This window comes from Coenobita brevimanus, chromosome 15 (assembly GCF_032717465.1).
Source record: "Coenobita brevimanus isolate Jiangsu-jjx chromosome 15, ASM3271746v2, whole genome shotgun sequence".
In the NCBI taxonomy this organism is placed as follows: domain Eukaryota; kingdom Metazoa; phylum Arthropoda; class Malacostraca; order Decapoda; family Coenobitidae; genus Coenobita; species Coenobita brevimanus.
The window spans coordinates 33550852-33569024 of NC_136968.1; the positions used below are offsets into that span (position 1 = coordinate 33550852).

Here is an 18173-nt window from a genome sequence, read left to right on the forward strand (position 1 = left end):
CATCTCTTATGCACCCACTTATCACAAACACTGCACAAGATGAAATTGCTTCCCACTCAGTTTTGGCAAACCACACTTGGTTCCTTTCCCTCTTTTTTGACAGGACTACCACCAACCCTAGATATCATCATCATCATCTGGACCTCCTTTCCCACCCTAGGGCAGGGTGAGGAGTAGCAATGTCCAGACAGCCCAAATTTGCCCAATCCAATGGGCCACGCTTCCATTCACTCATCATTCAAGCCCCCGGAATCCTGGCTCTATCGGATACTCCAAAAACATTCACCACGTTCTGTAGCTTCACATAATTGTATCTGACCGAGTTCATCCAGATGCTGCCATGTTAAAAAGGGGTGCCATAAATCCCTGATCATGCACTTCTCACAATATTCATCCAGTCAGCTCGATCTCCTGTCAGTTCCCTAGCTGACTTCCAAACCTCTCTTCCTCACACATTCATCCACCATATCTCTCCACCTTCTCCTTGGCCTACCTTGCCTCCTCCCTCCTTCGAATTTGCTCAGATATTCCTTTTTCACCACTCTTTTGTTATCCATCCTCTCCACATGACCATACCATCTCGATACACTCTCTTCGATTCTGGTGTCTACCGACTTCCTCACTCCACATCTTTCACAAATCACATTATTTCGTATCCTATCAACCCTCTGTACTCCACATACATTCCTCAGCAGTCCCATCTCCACTGCTGTAACTCTTGAATTTCATTTTCATGCCACACCATAGTCTCACATCCATATGTTAAAGTTGGCACTAACACTCCATCCTGTAAGCCTTGTGCAGCTGCAACACTCAAGCTTTTGTTTCTTATCAAGGCCTTCATTGCATCAGCTACTTTTCTTCCTTGTGTCACTCTGCTTTCGACTTCTTTTGCACATTTTCCTCTCTTCTATCACTGTACCCAGGTATTTGAACTCTCTCCAATTCCAGTCTCTCTCCATTCACTGTTACATTGCACTGGGAGTCACCTTCTCTCTCAATAACCATCACGTTACTCTTTTCTCCATTTACTCTCAAGGAACGAAGCTCACAGACATCAGCAAAACTCTGCATTAGCCTACCAAGTACTTGTCCGGTCCTTGCAAGCAGTACTGCATCATCAGCATACAAGAAATTTAAGAATTCCATCCATCACCATTCATTACCAATGCCATCCCTTTCTCCATTACTTGTGGTTTTACTTCTCTCATCACCCCATCCATATAAGTATTGAACAACCATGGGGACATCACACAACCTTGTCACACGCCCACATTGATCGTGAACCATTCACTTGGATAACTAAGCCCATTAACCCTTAAACATGCCTCACTTCCATCATAAATACACTTGACGGCACCTAGCAGCTTCCCCACTACACCGTACTTGTGCAAAACTTTACACAATCCTTCTCTATCCACTTTGTCATATGCTTTTTCCAGATCCATGAATGCCATAAACACCTTATGATCCTTATCACAAGCCTTCTCTGCCATCTGTCTCACTGCAAATATATGATCCATACATCCTCTGCCACTCCTAAAGCCACCTTGTTCATCACTCATTAGGACTTCTGATCTCTCTTACTTTATAATAATTCTTCCATATACCTTCCCTACCACACTCGGTAAGCTTATGCGACAATAATTCTTGCACTCACTTCGCTCACCCTTATTTTTGTACAGGGGTACAATCACAGCCTTTTTCCTCTCTGCAGGCACAGTGTCACTCATCCATGCCTTCTTACATATCTTCAACAAGCACTTCATATCATTCTTTCCAGTACACTTAAGCATCTCTGCATACACCTCATCATGATCAACCCCAGCTGCTTTCCCATTTTTCAGCCGCTTCACAGCACTCTTCACCTGTGCGAGTGTCACATCTCCTGGCACTGCATTCCTTCTATGCACACCCCCAAAACCAATCATGTTTACAACTGCTCTGCTCTCTCTATTCCCATTCATCAGGCTTTCAAAATATTCTTTCCATCTGGTCCTTACTTCATCTCCATGGGTTAATAATCTACCACCTGCATCCTTCACACCATCATATTTCTTTCTGCTTTCACTTCTACATTTCCGCACCTCTTTCCAGTGTAACTTTCTATTTTCAGGGTGGTTCGCATTCATTTTATTCCTAGATCCTCATTTACCTCCTCCATTTTCCTCTTCACTAGTCTCATTACGTGCTTCTTGCTCTCAACGTTGCTATTTCAACTGAACCTCTGTCCTGTAACCACTTTAGCCATTTCTTCCTCTTTTTCTCCACCGCTCTCATTACCTCATCCCACCATGCCGTATCTTTCTTCTTTGTTACTCTTGTCACACCACACACACCGCTTTAGCGTTCCTAACTAAGCAATCCCTGTATGCATTCCACAGTCTGTCCAGATCCATTTAATTCCAATTCAGTAATTCTAACTCGTCCTCTACTTTGGTCCTGTATTCATCTGCCATTTCTAGATACCATCACCTTTTTATTTGCATTTACTCTCAGACCCTTGTGCCCCATACCAATTCTCCAATTCTTAAATATTTCTTCCTCCTTCCTTTCATTCTCTGCAGTCAACACCAAATCATTGGAATACATCTTCCATGGGAATCCATTTCTTCTTGAGAAGGCATCAAGCACCATGATAAACCAGGGGCTCAAGACTGACCACAGTGCACACAGTCAGTTACAGAAAACTAATCACTCAAATCTCCATTCACTCCCCTGGGTGCAAGCACCCTTACATAGCCATAACCACTCTAACCAGCCACTCCTTAGTCCCAAGCTCACTCATTGCCCACTTTGCCACCTTCCAAAGGGACTCTTGTCAAGGGTCTTCTCCAGGTCAAGAAAAACAAAGTACAAATCCCTTTTAAATTTTTTCCTGAAACAGTCAAACAGTGAATATGGCATTAGCGGTTTCTTTGCCTGGCATAAACCCAAACTGCATCTTATCAATATTCACCCCTTCTCTAATCATAAGTTCTAGAACTCTCCACATTACCTTCATTATCTGCTCCAAAAGTTTATGCCCCTTTAATTTCCTCCTTCCAGGGCTTCACCCTTCCCCTTGTACACATTTACAATCACTCCAAGTAATCATCAGGGACAACACACTCGTATGTAATTGTATTTAGAAGTCAGTGACTAATCCCACTCCTATATCTCTTAGGCCTTCAGTATTTCAGCAGTCAACCCAAACACACCTGCTACTTTCCCCACCTGCATTCTGCCTATGCCCTGCTCACAATAGCAGTATCAATCAACGGCCAAGGGCCAAACACTAGATCTGCTGACTCCAAGCCTTCCCTGTTCCAGTCAAACTCATCATTCAGCAACCAGTTACAATCTCCAGGTGTCTTTAATATCCTTAATATTCACCACTACCTTTCCTTCATAATTCTTGACACACTGATCATCTGTGATATCCCTGGTTTCCCTCTTCATCATATCTGCCACCTTAATATATTCTTCCTTTCACTGCCATTTAGGCTATCCAGTAAAAATCACCCAAGACGCAGATTTTGCCCCGTATGCCTCTTTTGTAGCTGTATGTTTGGCAGCCAAGTATTCCTCTTTACCATCCCTTTTCCATGCTCAGAAAAGCCTTCGTTTCTTATTAACTGCAGTTTCCTCAACCCACCACCAAGTTACTTTGTCCTTGGAGGGGGGGGGGGGCGCTTGTCCATCCATACACTAAATCAGTAATTCAGGAAATTGTTCTTGAGAGCTCTGTACTGTTCATTAACACTTATGTCAACAGCTTCCTGTTCAGCCACCACCCAACTCATTTCACTACAGAAGGTATCCCTTACTGCTTGGTTTTTCAACTCCCATATTTTCGTCATAAGTGCACAGGTCGTTTTCTTCATCACCTATACCTTAACCCTTAAATGCTGGGCTATTTTTTACGCAGTTGTCACCTCACTCCAGGCAGTTTCCCGGAAATTGCTTGTTTTCAGATCTTAATATCTCGGAAAATATAGCACATAGGGAAACAAATTAAAGACCGTATCTGCCAACTCTTTCTGTTGATTGAAAGTATCCCCAGGTCTGTTGGTTGTTGTTGGTCAGTGATAACGTGAGGAAGATATATAATTTTCAGTGCACGAGCAAGACGTGTTTGTGCGTTTGCCCATGGTGCGGACTGGCTTTGCTCTGAGTGTGATAACTTGTCCATTACTAGATACTGTTGCATCCAAGGCATGCTTTATGGCACTATCGCTGACCCCTTTTCTAGTATCGTTGGAAAGAGGCTTGGCAGGGGTGGATGATGCAATTGGCTACAGGCAGCTCGGATGGAATCAGACTAATACGAACCTGAAGATGTAGCTGTACACCAGGCAAAAGCACGGGACAGACTCTCATGCCTGTGTGCTGTGGAGGGACTCCTCCCTGCCTTTCGGTGGCGAGAAGACACTTGCATGTATACCCATTGCCCAGCGGCCTCGTGGAGGTCAGATTGTGACATGTATAGACGTTACTGGTGGATGGGGGCTAATCATAATGTCACATCAATAATTTGTGTTGCTGTACAGTCTTTGCTCCGTGTAACTTTAACATCTCTCATAAACCTCATGTCAGCCCTCCTGACCAGGAAATTGTCTGGCTGCTGTTTCCCCCAGACTCTTACATAATCAACCTACTTTCTCCTTTTCTAAAATGCGTGTTGCACAAAATCATGTTCGTAGCCTCCCTAAACCCTTGTATCCATTCCCCTTCCTCATTTCTTGTAGCATATGCACATCTCCCTTCATATAATTAAGTTCTCTCTCTAAACAAATCTCATCATCCCTCGTACCACTTACCACACAGTGAAATAATCCCAGAATGTATCTTTTTCTGCATAATTCAAGCCCAGCGATGAAGCATATACTGTACCAATATGAATGAAAATGAGCCAATAATCCTTTAATGTACTCTTATTACATTCATGGTAAATTCCACCAGTTTTTTTCTTAACAAGCACACCCACACCACCATGTCAGTCTGCCCTTCCCTGCTAAAGTATCTTATACCAGCAAACCCTCCCAGTAATCACTGATTCTCCCCTGTATTAAACCTTCCGTATACAGCCAACATCTACCCAATGCCTACTTATTGTCTGGACCACTGCCTTTGCTCTACTCTTCAAACTACCCACATTCCAAGATGTTACTGTGATCTTCTTGGGTAATTACGTCAGGCTTCTGCTTTTTCTCATTTTTTGCCATGTCATGAAAATTAAACAGAGGGAGAGACAGACCATATGCCCTACACACCCACTCAGTCCCAAGTCCAGGCATGCGACCTGGACCCATAGTCCACCAGCCGTGACCAGTGGCTGTGCCCTCAGGCACCCTGCCAGGACAGCTACAGGGACACCCTCTAAGTGTGCCTTGGCATTGTAACTGCTCTGCCATTACATTCATACATCCACTAATATGGCAGCCTCCAGGGGCGTTACTCACAGGTTCAGGTCCCTCTGCTGCATTGGGCAGAAGTTGCAGCCTAGAAACTGCAATGTGCCTTATACCCACTAGCACAGATCTGAACCCTGTCCCATTCCGGTCCCCAAAAGTACACTGGCGGAGCCCATGTTACGCTTCCCCTCAATAAGTCTGTCACTAGTTAGCGGGGGCAAAGTTTTTGGCTGCATGCCCTTGCCGGTGTGAACCCATGATGATGTGGGGTACATTGTGTGTGAGGTAAAGCGGATGTACGATAGTGCATGAGATGGAGAAAAGTTCTGGGGAGAGTACGGTGGTCTACTCTTAATGTTAGAGTCGTTGCGTGTGAGTCTGAAGGTGTTATTATCGTGCCTTGGGAACAAGTCACTTCTTCATTTAGACTACAGTGAGAGTAAGAGACTAAATAAGTAACGTAAAGATTATTGGTTATTGGCTCTTTTTCGCTTGCGTTGACCATGTGTACCCCATGTATGTACATAACCCCACACAGCTGCCACACTTATACACTGCCTGTATACGGTACACCTCACTCAGCTAACTGCGTTTGTCCTTATTTTGTTCCCCTTCCTTTCCTACACACCCACTTACAATTCTGAACCTTTAATGGTTTTCAGTAAGACTTCTTTATTATGCTGCAAGAGCGAGTCAAGGAAATAACACTTTCACACAGAATTGGGCTTTAAAAAAAAAAAAAAAAAAAAAAAAAAAAAAAAAAAAAATTCTTGCATTGGTAACCTATCTATCTATCTATTGCCAGACGCCTCAATCCCGTTTGGGGTGGCCACAAACAAATCGCCTCCAAGTCGCCCTGTCCCCCGCCATTTCACTGCCCTGCTCCCAACTCACACCCCCCTCTCTCATATACCTCTCCACCCCATCCCTCCATCTCATCCTTGGCCTCCCCCTCCCTCTTCCCCCCTCCACCTCACTCACATACACTCTCTTCGTCAGTCTTTCACCCTCCATCCTCTCCACATGGCCAAACCACCTCGGTGTGTTCCTCATAACGCTTCCTATCACATCCACATCAACACCACAACGCTCCTTTATACCCTCATTCGTCAGCCTGTCTCTCCATGTGACTCCACAGGCTCCTCTTAAATAACAAATATCCCAATATCAGCAGTAAAAAATAGAAGATTAGGGGCCAATATCGACAATATATTAGTTCGGTGAAATTTTCGGTTAGAGCATTAGAACTAGCTTCCACTTTGTAGGTAGCAGTGGTTCGTAGCAGTTTTTGTGTACTGTGCTAGAGACTTGAAAATAAAGTTTTACACATCCCGGACTTATGAGAACTGCACAATGGCTGATTGTAGTGTAATAGTACATTTTGCCCATCTTCGCCACACCACTGAGTCTGACCTTGTGACCTGATGGTGCCAAGAAGTGGGCTAGAGTAATAGCCCTTAGGAAGCAGGCCTACCGCTGTGGCAGAGTCTGTGCCGTAACTGAGGCTGACAATTTATGGCAGATTGCAACTAATAGTACTACAGCATAAACATTTATCTGAAATGGCAGTTGAATATATTGATTTAGTGAATTATTCCTATTTCTTATCTTTGTTCATTATATTTTTGGAATTGTATTTGAATTTACAGAAAGCAAACATTTCAAATGAATGATTTAATTTAATTCCCATTTCTTTCATCTTTGTTCAATAATTATTGGAACTGGATTTGAATTTGAATGTGGTACTGTTTGGAGCTGAGGTTTTGAAGTGTGCATTTATTGTTCGTAGACAGGTGATTACGCCACCCTGTTAAATGGAAAAGTATTCTGGAAGGAGGGTTTTGGAATTTAGATACTGGTCTACAGTAGCTGTAACCCCAGGTCCATCTGGACATAATCCAGTGGACTGCAGGTTGAAATTGCCGTCATCCTGCTGTCCACACTACAAGCTTCCTTTTGGTGGGCTTGGGAGGGAATTAGTGACATCTGTTTAACAGACAGTGGAGCTTCGTACATTTTTCTTGTTTACTGAAGTATATTATTGCGATGGCCGGTGCTGGTTTAGTTTGGTTAATTTACAGTAGTGCTTTTATTCATTTCATTTTTATTACTGCCAGATTATTTTAGCGTACTAGTCTCAACCTACCATATTTTAATGCTGTACCCATTCCAGTTTCTCTTAATAGTACAATTAAGGTAATCAATAACTGTTAGCAAGTTGCTGATATCTTCTTTCTCTTTTTTTTGCAGGGCAAGGCGTCAGCATGTTTGGAAAAATAAGTTAATAAATTTTTTATTGCTAATAAATAACTTTCTTTTCCCTTCTTAGCATAAGAGTGTGTTTGTTCATCCATCAGCCTGTGCATTGTTTTCCCAGTAGAGGTGTAGGGGCTCAGGGCTAGGCATGAGTGACCTGTTGCTCTTCCATGAGTGGTAATATGTGAGCATTAAACCCCAACCAACCTACATTTGTTAATTTTTGTACACAATGTAGAAGATAAAGAGGTGAGATCCTTGAAGAGGCTGCTGATAACTGTAATGTGGAGTACTGGTAAATCCTTTGCCAAATGTTTTGCTTTTTTTTTACCATTGTCAACTGCCAAGTTAACTTATTCAGTCTGATAGTCTTAATACCTTAATCAGTAGACTTCTTTTCTCCACTGAACATTATTGTTGATCTCTGATGATTACAGTTAAACATATATGCCTGGACTAAAGTGGTTAATTGGTCTTGGTGGACTGAATCACATTTACGTTATTAGAACCATATACTTCATGCATTTCTTAAAATACCTTAAACTTGGGTGGATTCGGGCAATTTTTTTTCTTTTTGTGCCATCTAATTAGTTTTTAATTCAATCCAAGACTTTAAGTACTGTATGTGGGGGTGGTCCACTAAGGTATCAGAGCATAGCAGTAACATTTAAAATGTTTCATGTATAATTATAGCATATATAGTAATGAATGTCCGAATTTGAACTCAAACTTTGGTGAATTTGGACACAGTATAAATTTGTGCATAAACAGAAAATGAATACAGATGGCTATTCTAGGTTCCCAGTTTAGTCTCGGCCGTATGTGGGGCCATTTTGGACGTTTTGGGGCTTTTAAAAAAGTGTTCTTCCAGTACAAAAACGTCACTACCTGACAAAATAAGCTAATGACTATGATGAGATATGAACATAACAGCAAAGTTACTTTTTCGTTCAAACTCCCCATCTGAACTGACTCCCAATTTGCATTAAAATTCAAATTTCATTAAATGCCCAATTAAGAGATTGAGAAGATAGTAATTACTTACTTTGCTCTTTCACACTACTCATGAAAGTACATCTGGGCACTGAAGACTTTCCTGCATTTATTCATCAACATTTCTGCCAAAGAAATTTTGCCAGTTAAGAATTCTATTCTTTTTATATATGTATGCGTTTTAATATATATTTGGTATGTGTCATGTGATATATTAAAGATCTTTATACATAAAAGTAAAGAATTACAAACAATTGGACACAAACAGATTTCTAACGTTTATCCATCCATCATCCAATCTTAGGTTGCCCCATGAGGAGCGTAGAAGCCCGAGGCTAGGCAGTTGGTCCTGACATTTAACATGAGTGTGACCAGCCTCACTCATCCATGAGTGGCATTACATGAGCAATAAACCCCATTCACCCCTTGGATATAAACCTTCACCGGTTAAATCCGACTGGAGCACAATAATTACCTCATTAATTAATTAAATAACTTTTTGCAATAATGTCCGAATTCACCCCAGCACAGTAATACTTTAACTGCTGCAAATTATTGTAGTTTTAGAAATGGCATACAAAATGTGAAATATAAGAAGGGCTTGCTCCAAAGCCAATGACAACACAGGCCTCGAAACAAGTGGTTCTGGAAATTTCATAACTACTGTATGTACATAACACATTCATATATAATAATGATTCAAAAAGTTAATATAAGTGATATAGACATTGTATGTTGCGCAGTAAAATAAATCTCAGGAAAAGTGCTGTGAAACCTACTGTACATTTTCATTGTAGCCTACCAACAATGTACTCTATGCCCATTATGTCCACACTAAGTGTACTGTATTTAGTGCAGAAAGTTATATGTAACGTTTATTATTTGGATGCTCGGTGAGGTCAAGCATTTGGTGGCAGAAAATTCACTGCCACTGCCACTGTTCCCACAGTGATTTCTGTCGTTGCACTTGGGTCTGTGGACATTACTGCTGCCATATCCATTCTGTTACTGCTGCCTCACCTGTGCTGTTGTTGCTGCCACCCTTACACTTGTGCTGCTGCTGCTGTCCTTGAACCACTGCCACAGTTCCTGGCGCTGCTGTTGCCACTGGCAATGTTCTGCTCCTACTACTGCCACTGGCCCTCCCCTACTGCTGCTGCTGACCTTGCCTCGATGCCACTGCCAGCTGTATCCTGATGCCGCGCCACTGCTGGACCTACCCTGCGGCTGCTGGTCTGCCCTGCTGCAACTGCCACTGCTTTTCTGCCCTGCTGCAACTGCCACTGCTTTTCTGCCCTGCTACAACTGCCACTGCTCTTCTGCCCTGCTACAACTGCCACTGCTCTTCTGCCCTGCTACAACTGCCACTGCTCTTCTGCCCTACTCTGCTACTGTTGCTGCTGCTGGCCCTCCCCTGCCCTCGCTGATGATTCTGGCTCTGCCCTGCCCTGCCCTTCCCTTCTTGCCACTGGTGGCCCTGTCCTGCCACTGGTGCCCCTGCCCTTGCTGCTGATTCTGGCTCTGCCCTGCCCTGCCCTTCTTGCTGCTGTTGGCCCTACCCTGCTCTTCTTGCCACTGGTGGCCCTTGTCCTGCCCTTGCTGCTGATTCTGGCTCTGCTCTGCCCTGGCCTGGCCCTGCCCTGCCCTGCCCTTCTTGCCACTGTTGGCCCTGCTCCAGCTGCTGCTGCCCACTGCTGCTGCTGGCCCTGCCCTGCCTTTCCCCAGGTGTTGCTGCTGGCCCTGCCCTGCCCTGCCCTGCCCCCACTGCTGGCTCTGCCCTGCCCTTCCCCAGCTGTCGCTGCTGGCCCTGCCCCTGCTGTTGGCCGAGCCCTGCCCTGCCCCTGCTGTTGGCCCAGCCCTGCCCTGCCCCTGCTGTTGGCCCAGCCCTGCCCTGCCCCAGCTGTTGGCCCAGCCCTGCCCTGCCCCTGTTGCTGGCCCTGCCCTGCCCTGCCCCAGCTGCCGCTGCCTCTGCCCTGCTGCTGCTGGCCCTGCCCCAGCTGCTGCTGCCTCTGCCCTGCTGCTGCTGGCCCTGCCCCAGCTGCCGCTGCCGCTGCCTCTGCCCTGCTGCTGCTGCCGCTGCCCTGCTCCTGCCGCTGCCGCTGCCCTGCCCCCGCTGCTGCCGCTGCCCTGCCCCCGCTGCTGCTGCCCTGCCCCCGCTGCTGCCGCTGCCCTGCCCCCGCTGCTGCCGCTGCCCTGCCCCCGCTGCTGCCGCTGCCCTGCCCCCGCTCCTGCTACCGCTGCCCCCACTCCTGCTGCAGCTGCCGCTGCCCTGCCCTGCCCCAGCTGCCGCTGCCCTGCCCTGCCCCAGCTGCCGCTGCCCTGCCGTGCCCCAGCTGCCGCTGCCCTGCCGTGCCCCAGCTGCCGCTGCCCTGCCGTGCCCCAGCTGCCGCTGCCCTGCCGTGCCCCAGCTGCCGCTGCCCTGCCGTGCCCCAGCTGCCGCTGTCCTGCCGTGCCCCAGCTGCCGCTGCCGCTGCCCTGCCCTGCCCTGCCCTGCCCTGCCCTGCCCCTGCTGCTGCTGCTGCTCTGCCCCGGCTGCCACTGCCCTGCCCTGGCTGCCACTGCCCTGCCCCGCCCCGCCCCCGCTGCCCTGCCCCGCCCCGCCCCCGCCCCAGCTGCCGCTGCCCCGCCCTGCCCTGCCCCAGCTGCCGCTGCCCCGCCCTGCCCTGCCCCAGCTGCCGCTGCCCCGCCCTGCCCTGCCCCAGCTGCCGCTGCCCCGCCCTGCCCTGCCCCGCCCTGCCCTGCCCCAGCTGCCACTGTCCTGCCCTGCCCCTGCTGCCCTGCCCTGCCCCTGCTGCCGCTGCCGCTGCCCTGCGCCTGCTGCCGCTGCCCTGCCCCTGCTGCCGCCCCCGCTGCTGCTGCCCCCGCTGCTGCTGCCCTGCCCTGCCCCAGCTGCTGCTGCCCTGCCCTGCCCCAGCTGCCGCTGCCCTGCCCTGCCCTGCCCCAGCTGCCGCTGCCCTGCCCTGCCCCAGCTGCCGCTGCCCTGCCCTGCCCCAGCTGCCGCTGCCCTGCCCTGCCCCAGCTGCCGCTGCCCTGCCCTGCCCCAGCTGCCGCTGCCCTGCCCTGCCCCTGCTGCCGCCCCCGCTGCTGCTGCCCTGCCCTGCCCCAGCTGCTGCTGCCCTGCCCCCACTGCCGCTGCTGCTGCCCTGCCCCCACTGCCGCTGCTGCTGCCCTGCCCTGCCCTCCCCAGCCCTGCCCTGCCCTCCCCAGCCCTGCCCTGCCCTCCCCAGCCCAGCCCAGCCCTGCCCTGCCCTCCCCAGCCCAGCCCAGCCCAGCCCAGCCCTGCCCTGTCCTGCCCTGCCCTGCCCTGCCCTCCCCAGCCCTGCCCTCCCCAGCCCTGCCCTGCCCTCCCCAGCCCAGCCCTGCCCTCCCCAGCCCAGCCCTGCCCTGCCCTGCCCAGCCCAGCCCAGCCCTGCCCTGCCCAGCCCTGCCCTGCCCTGCCCTGCCCTCCCCAGCCCTGCCCTGCCCTCCCCAGCCCAGCCCTGCCCAGCCCTGCCCTGCCCTGCCCAGCCCTGCCCTGCCCTGCCCTGCCCTGCCCAGCCCAGCCCAGCCCTCCCCAGCCCTGCCCTCCCCAGCCCTGCCCTGCCCAGCCCTGCCCTGCCCAGCCCTGCCCAGCCCTGCCCAGCCCAGCCCTGCCCAGCCCAGCCCTGCCCAGCCCTGCCCAGCCCAGCCCAGCCCAGCCCAGCCCAGCCCAGCCCTGCCCAGCCCAGCCCAGCCCTGCCCTGCCCTGCCCTAGCTGCCACTGCTGTTGCCGCTGCCCTGCCCTGCCCTAGCTGCCACTGCTGTTGCCGCTGCCCTGCCCTGCCCTAGCTGCCACTGCTGTTGCCGCTGCCCTGCCCTGCCCTAGCTGCCACTGCTGTTGCCGCTGCCCTGCCCTGCCCTAGCTGCCACTGCTGTTGCCGCTGCCCTGCCCTGCCCTAGCTGCCACTGCTGTTGCCGCTGCCCTGCCCTGCCCTAGCTGCCACTGCTGTTGCCGCTGCCCTGCCCTGCCCTAGCTGCCACTGCTGTTGCCGCTGCCCTGCCCTGCCCTAGCTGCCACTGCTGTTGCCGCTGCCCTGCCCTGCCCTAGCTGCCACTGCTGTTGCCGCTGCCCTGCCCTGCCCTAGCTGCCACTGCTGTTGCCACTGCTGTTGCCACTGCTGTTGCCACTGCTGTTGCCGCTGCCCTGCCCTGCCCTAGCTGCCACTGCTGTTGCCGCTGCCCTGCCCTGCCCTAGCTGCTACTGCTGTTGCTGCTGCCCTGCCCTGCCCTAGCTGCAGTAGCAGGGCAGCAGCAACAGCAGCAGTAGCAGGGCAGCAGCAGCAGTAGCAGTAGCAGGGCAGGGCAGCAGGAACAGTAGCAGTAGCAGGGCAGGGCAGCAGCAGCAGTAGCAGTAGCAGGGCAGCAGCAGCAGGGCAGCAGCAGTAGCAGGGCAGCAGGGCAGCAGCAGTAGCAGGGCAGCAGCAGTAGCAGGGCAGCAGCAGTAGCAGGGCAGCAGCAGTAGCAGGGCAGCAGCAGTAGCAGGGCAGCAGCAGTAGCAGGGCAGCAGCAGCAGCAGCAGTAGCAGGGCAGCAGCAGCAGCAGCAGTAGCAGGGCAGCAGCAGCAGCAGCAGTAGCAGGGCAGCAGCAGCAGTAGCAGGGCAGCAGCAGCAGGGCAGCAGCAGCAGTAGCAGGGCAGCAGCAGTAGCAGGGCAGCAGCAGCAGTAGCAGGGCAGTAGCAGTAGCAGGGCAGTAGCAGTAGCAGGGCAGTAGCAGTAGCAGGGCAGCAGCAGCAGTAGCAGCAGCAGCAGTAGCAGGGCAGTAGCAGCAGCAGCAGCAGCAGCAGTAGCAGCAGCAGCAGCAGCAGCAGGGCAGTAGCAGGGCAGCAGCAGCAGCAGTAGCAGGGCAGTAGCAGGGCAGCAGCAGCAGCAGTAGCAGGGCAGGGCAGCAGCAGCAGTAGCAGGGCAGCAGCAGCAGCAGTAGCAGGGCAGCAGCAGCAGCAGCAGCAGTAGCAGGGCAGCAGCAGCAGCAGCAGCAGCAGTAGCAGTAGCAGGGCAGCAGCAGCAGCAGTAGCAGGGCAGCAGCAGCAGCAGCAGTAGCAGGGCAGCAGCAGCTGCAGTAGCAGGGCAGCAGCAGTAGCAGTGCAGCAGCAGGGCAGCAGCAGTAGCAGTGCAGCAGCAGGGCAGCAGCAGCAGCAGCAGTAGCAGCAGCAGTAGCAGGGCAGCAGCAGCAGTAGCAGGGCAGCAGCAGCAGCAGTAGCAGGGCAGCAGCAGCAGCAGTGGCAGCAGCAGCAGTAGCAGGGCAGCGGCAGCAGCAGCAGTAGCAGGGCAGCGGCAGCAGCAGCAGTAGCAGGGCAGCGGCAGCAGCAGCAGTAGCAGGGCAGCAGCAGCAGCAGTAGCAGGGCAGCAGCAGTAGCAGGGCAGCAGCAGCAGCAGGCCAGCAGCAGTAGCAGGCCAGCAGCAGTAGCAGGCCAGCAGCAGTAGCAGGCCAGCAGCAGCAGCAGTAGCAGGGCAGCAGCAGCAGTAGCAGGGCAGCAGCAGTAGCAGGGCAGCAGCAGCAGCAGCAGGGCAGCAGCAGCAGCAGCAGCAGTAGCAGCAGCAGGGCAGCAGCAGCAGTAGCAGTAGCAGGGCAGCAGCAGCAGCAGCAGTAGCAGGGCAGCAGCAGTAGCAGGGCAGCAGCAGTAGCAGCAGTAGTAGCAGGGCAGCAGCAGTAGCAGCAGCAGCAGCAGTAGTAGCAGGGCAGCAGTAGCAGCAGCAGCAGTAGTAGCAGGGCAGCAGTAGCAGCAGCAGTAGCAGCAGCAGTAGCAGGGCAGCAGTAGCAGCAGCAGTAGCAGGGCAGCTGCAGTAGCAGGGCAGCAGCAGGGCAGCAGCAGTAGCAGCAGGGCAGCAGCAGGGCAGCAGCAGTAGCAGCAGGGCAGCAGCAGGGCAGCAGCAGTAGCAGCAGGGCAGCAGCAGTAGCAGCAGGGCAGCAGCAGCAGTAGCAGGGCAGCAGCAGCAGTAGCAAGGCAGCAGCAGTAGCAAGGCAGCAGCAGTAGCAGGGCAGCAGCAGTAGCAGGGCAGCAGCAGTAGCAGGGCAGCAGTAGCAGGGCAGCAGCAGCAGTAGCAGGGCAGCAGCAGTAGCAGGGCAGCAGCAGCAGCAGTAGCAGGCCAGCAGCAGCAGCAGCAGTAGCAGGCCAGCAGCAGCAGCAGTAGCATGGCCAGCAGCAGCAGCAGTAGCAGGGCCAGCAGCAGCAGCAGTAGCAGGGCCAGCAGCAGCAGCAGTAGTAGCAGGACAGCAGCAGCAGCAGGGCAGGGCAGCAGCAGCAGCAGTAGCAGGGCAGGGCAGCAGCAGCAGTAGCAGGGCAGGGCAGCAGCAGCAGCAGTAGCAGGGCAGGGCAGCAGCAGCAGCAGTAGCAGGGCAGGGCAGCAGCAGCAGCAGTAGCAGAGCAGCAGCAGCAGCAGTAGCAGGGCAGCAGCAGCAGCAGTAGCAGGGCAGCAGCAGCAGCAGCAGCAGCAGCAGCAGCAGCAGTAGCAGGGCAGCAGCAGCAGCAGTAGCAGGGCAGCAGCAGCAGTAGCAGGGCAGCAGCAGCAGCAGCAGCAGTAGCAGGGCAGCAGCAGCAGCAGCAGTAGCAGGGCAGCAGCAGCAGCAGGGCAGCAGCAGCAGCAGGGCAGCAGCAGCAGCAGCAGTAGCAGGGCAGCAGCAGCAGCAGCAGCAGCAGCAGTAGCAGGGCAGCAGCAGCAGTAGCAGGGCAGCAGTAGCAGGGCTGCAGCAGCAGCAGGGCAGCAGCAGCAGTAGCAGGGCTGCAGCAGCAGCAGGGCAGCAGCAGCAGCAGCAGTAGCAGGGCAGCAGCAGAAGCAGCAGCAGCAGCAGGGCAGCAGTAGCAGCAGCAGCAGCAGGGCAGCAGCAGCAGTAGCAGGGCAGCAGCAGCAGCAGTAGCAGGGCAGCAGCAGTAGCAGCAGCAGTAGCAGGGCAGCAGCAGCAGCAGCAGTAGCAGGGCAGCAGCAGCAGCAGGGCAGCAGCAGCAGCAGCAGTAGCAGGGCAGCAGCAGCAGCAGCAGCAGCAGCAGCAGCAGGGCAGCAGCAGCAGCAGGGCAGCAGCAGCAGTAGCAGGGCAGCAGTAGCAGGGCTGCAGCAGCAGCAGGGCAGCAGCAGCAGTAGCAGGGCTGCAGCAGCAGCAGGGCAGCAGCAGCAGCAGCAGTAGCAGGGCAGCAGCAGAAGCAGCAGCAGCAGCAGGGCAGCAGTAGCAGCAGCAGCAGCAGGGCAGCAGCAGCAGTAGCAGGGCAGCAGCAGCAGCAGTAGCAGGGCAGCAGCAGTAGCAGAGCAGCAGCAGCAGCAGCAGAGCAGCAGCAGCAGCAGCAGAGCAGCAGTAGCAGGGCAGCAGTAGCAGCAGCAGCAATAGCAGGGCAGCAGTAGCAGGGCAGCAGCAGCAGTAGCAGCAGCAGCAGTAGCAGGGCAGCAGCAGCAGTAGCAGCAGCAGCAGTAGCAGGGCAGCAGCAGCAGTAGCAGCAGCAGGGCAGCAGCAGCAGTAGCAGGGCAGCAGTAGCAGCAGGGCAGCAGTAGCAGGGCAGCAGCAGCAGCAGCAGCAGCAGTAGCAGGGCAGCAGCAGCAGCAGCAGCAGTAGCAGGGCAGCAGCAGCAGTAGCAGGGCAGCAGTAGCAGGGCAGCAGCAGCAGGGCAGCAGCAGCAGGGCAGCAGCAGCAGGGCAGCAGCAGCAGCAGCAGTAGCAGGGCAGCAGTAGCAGCAGCAGCAGTAGCAGGGCAGCAGCAGCTGCAGTAGCAGGGCAGCAGCAACTGCAGTAGCAGGGCAGCAGCAACTGCAGTAGCAGGGCAGCAGCAGTAGCAGGGCAGCAGCAGCAGAAGCAGCAGCAGGGCAGCAGCAGCAGCGCAGCAGCAGCAGTAGCAGGGCAGCAGCAGCAGGGCAGCAGCAGCAGCAGGAGTAGCAGGGCAGCAGCAGCAGTAGCAGGGCAGCAGCAGCAGCAGCAGCAGCAGCAGGGCAGGGCAGCAGCAGCAGCAGCAGCAGTAGCAGGGCAGGGCAGCAGCAGCAGTAGCAGGGCAGGGCAGCAGCAGCAGCAGTAGCAGGGCAGGGCAGCAGTAGCAGTGGCAGGGCAGCAGCAGCAGCAGTAGCAGGGAAGGGCAGCAGCAGCAGCAAGGCAGGGCAGCAGCAGCAGCAGTAGCAGGGAAGGGCAGCAGCAGCAGCAGCAGCAGTAGCAGGGCAGGGCAGCAGCAGCAGCAGCAGTAGCAGGGCAGGGCAGCAGCAGCAGTAACAGTAACAGTAACAGGGCAACAGCAACAGCAATGTAGCAGAACAGGGCAACAGCAATGTAGCAGGGCAGGGCAACAACAGCAACAGTAACAGAACAGACAGTAGCAGGGCAGGGCAGCAGCAACAGTAGCAGGGCAGAGCAGAACAGGGCAACAACAATGTAGACAGAGCAGAAGCAGTAACAGGGCAGCAGCAGGGCAGGGCAGCAGCAGTAGCAGGGCAGCAGTAGCAGGGCAGGGCAGCAGCAGGGCAGGGCAGGGCAGGGCAGCAGCAGTAGCAGGGCAGGGCAGCAGCAGCAGCAGCAGCAGTAGCAGGGCAGGGCAGCAGCAGTAGCAGGGCAGGGCAGCAGCAGCAGCAGTAGCAGGGCAGGGCAGCAGCAGCAGCAGTAGCAGGGCAGGGCAGCAGCAGCAGGGCAGGGCAGCAGTAGCAGGGCAGGGCAGCAGCAGCAGCAGTAGAAGGGCAGGGCAGCAGCAGCAGCAGTAGCAGGGCAGCAGCAGCTGCAGTAGCAGGGCAGCAGCAGTAGCAGGGCAGCAGCAGTAGCAGGGCAGCAGCAGCAGCAGCAGCAGTAGCAGCGCAGCAGCAGCAGTAGCAGCGCAGCAGCAGCAGCAGTAGCAGGGCAGCAGCAGCAGCAGTAGCAGGGCAGCAGCAGCAGCAGTAGCAGGGCAGCAGCAGCAGCAGTAGCAGGGCAGCAGCAGCAGTAGCAGGGCAGCAACAGCAGCAGTAGCAGGGCAGGGCAGGGCAGCAGCAGTAGCAAGGCAGGGCAGGGCAGCAGCAGTAGCAAGGCAGGGCAGCAGCAGTAGCAGGGCAGGGCAGCAGCAGTAGCAAGGCAGGGCAGCAGTAGCAGTAGCAGGGCAGCAGCAGCAGCAGTAGCAGGGCAGGGCAGCAGCAGCAGCAGTAGCAGGGCAGGGCAGCAGCAGTAGCAGTAGCAGGGCAGGGCAGCAGCAGCAGCAGTAGCAGGGCAGGGCAGCAGTAGCAGGGCAGGGCAGCAGCAGTAGCAGGGCAGGGCAGCAGCAGCAGCAGTAGCAGGGCAGGGCAGCAGCAGCAGCAGTAGCAGGGCAGGGCAGCAGCAGTAGCAGGGCAGGGCAGGGCAGCAGCAGCAGCAGTAGCAGGGCAGGGCAGCAGCAGTAGCAGGGCAGCAGCAGGGCAGCAGCAGCAAGGGCAGCAGGGCAGTAGCAGGAGCAGCAACAGTAACAGGGCAGGGCAACAGCAGCAACAGTAGCAGAGACAGGGCAGCAGTAGTAGCAGAGCAGGGCGTCAGTAGCAGTAGTAGCAGAGCAGGGCAGCAGCAGCAGCAGTAGCAGGGCAGGGCAGCAGCAGCAGCAGCAGCAGTAGCA

The 18173-nt window shown here is 54.2% G+C and overlaps 1 protein-coding gene across 2 annotated transcripts in view; it reads left to right on the forward strand.

The window, feature by feature from the left end:
- Nucleotides 1-7706, forward strand: part of RpL30 (ribosomal protein L30) — a 30176-nt gene extending 22470 nt beyond the window's left edge. Inside the window, exon 4 of one of the 2 annotated variants that reach the window (XM_080265422.1) lies at nucleotides 7647-7706. The gene's annotated coding sequence lies outside the window, so the exon portion shown is untranslated. Of the gene's footprint in view, nucleotides 1-2567; nucleotides 2663-7646 lie in introns of those variants that run through there. The other variant, XM_080265423.1, reaches the window with a different exon arrangement.
- Nucleotides 7707-18173: the final 10467 nt, after the last annotated feature.